Below are 2,111 nucleotides of genomic sequence, written 5' to 3' on the forward strand. Positions count from 1 at the left end.
GCAGGGTCTCGCGTGGGTAAAAAAAAAAAAGGAAATTGTATTGAACTTCAATTTATATAAAACCAAAGTCTGGTTGATCTGTTTTAAGATTTAAGGTCAAATCTGTTATTTAAGGTCAAATCAAATAGAAATTTGTTGATGCTTAAATCTTTGAAACTTCCAACAGGTTTGAGGTTTGACAACTTCTGGACTTTGAAATCTGGTATGGTTGATCCTGGTAATATTAATCAAAACATCAAGATCAACAATTATAAAATAAGCACTTTCACCAATGTCAAGTGAGCAATAGCAGCAAACGTGAGTCTTATAAAGATTATCACTTTTTGTGTGACCTCAACTTGACCCCTCTGAATGCTCTCAATCATGGAAATTGACCACACTTTGATTATAACCAAACAACATCAAAACTTTGGAATGTGTGAAGTTTCAAAGGTGTTGCTTAAAAGGCATTCGTGAAAATGACAATTGTATGTGTCTGACTTCAATGCGACCCCGCTGCGACCTTGACGTTTGATTTTATCAACCAGACTTTCATCATGTGTGAATGACTTCAAACACTATAAAACTAGTTGAAGAAATTGACAATTTTTCAAAGTTTAAGCCAGATGGCACTGCTGTGACCTTGAAATTTGACAAACATTAACCAGGCGGTCACCTTTTTTAGAAAATATCCTTAAAGGATCTTTAACCTTACTGTGACCTTGGAATTTGATGAGGTTTAATTTAACTTGCGTAGTGTGCCAAGTTTCAAGGCCCTATCTTCAAAAACATATGAGAAAACCTCATTGAAAAATGTATATGTTTGACCTCAACGCGACCCTGCTGTGACCTTGACTTTTTCAACCAGACTTTAATCGTGTGTGAACATTATACACTAGAACTGTGTGTATTTTCAAAGCTCGTGCTATAAACGCGCTGAATAAATTGAAAATATTCCACATTTGGACCAGATGTGACCCCGCTGTGACCTTGAACTTTGACAAAGATTAACCAGCAGGTCACTTTTAATGAGGTTTTATAAAAATGCTGAAAGTATGTGAAGTATGTAAAGTCTAACTGATCTAGTATTAAAACATGTAAGACGTGACATCGACAATTTTCCAGTTTGCAAAGGAAATTTAACCTCGCTGTGACCTTGAAATTCAATGTTGTTTAATGTGATGTGCACCATACCTGGAGGTCATTATACTTTGGTTGTGTGCCAAGTTTCAAAGCCCTAGCTTTAAAAACGTGCGAGATAACCTTAATGCTATGACTCAGTGCCGTTTTGAAAGATATAACGAACAAAATTATCGTTATTTGTAAAAATCATTTGGGTAAATTTATCTTTTCTTTTCGTAATTGGGTTCCAGCATCTGTTGTCTTAACAAAAATCACAATATCAGTCGTGTTTGTCAACTTTTATTTTTTAGCCCCTTTGTCCGCTTTTCGTGCGCACCTTTTGGCACTTAGTCAGATGCATCTTGTGACTGCGGATTCCCGTCCGAATCCGTAAAACACTTCATATTCGATTGTCCAAATTATCGCAAAGCACGTCAAGAAACTATACATACCCTCCCTAATCACATAATTCACCTCCCCAACCTTTTAAGCGGAGACAGACAGTATTCTTTAGATTTGAAGAGGAAATTTTTTTCCACCGTACACTCGTTCATTGAACGTTCAGGCCGCTTTGGGCAAACCAGAATAAATGCTCTACAAGTCGGACAACAACTTTAACTTCTGCACATCTCCTACCCATTACTCTTCTTCTTCTTTCCCTCCTTCCTTCCTTTTACTGTCTTTCTTTATAATCATTATGCAACGTTTATTACGTTATTAATAGATTTGGTTTATTGAGACAAATTGTTCAGCCGTTACCGTCTTATATGTTGTACTGTCATGCAGGAACACCACCATAAGCTTCTAGCTTGTTGCTGTTTCTGTGAACTTTGTATACATGTCATGATTGTAACCTTTGTTAAAATAAACTTATGTTTAAACCAAACTCGTCATCAGGAGAAAGGATAGTGATGTTAACATGTTGGGTAATCCTCAATTTAATATTTGAAGAGAGAGGGATAAAGAGAGTGACAGAGAAAGAGAGACAGATATTGACAGAGACAGAGACA

This window comes from Littorina saxatilis, linkage group LG7 (genome assembly GCF_037325665.1).
Source record: "Littorina saxatilis isolate snail1 linkage group LG7, US_GU_Lsax_2.0, whole genome shotgun sequence".
NCBI classification, from domain to species: Eukaryota; Metazoa; Mollusca; class Gastropoda; order Littorinimorpha; family Littorinidae; genus Littorina; species Littorina saxatilis.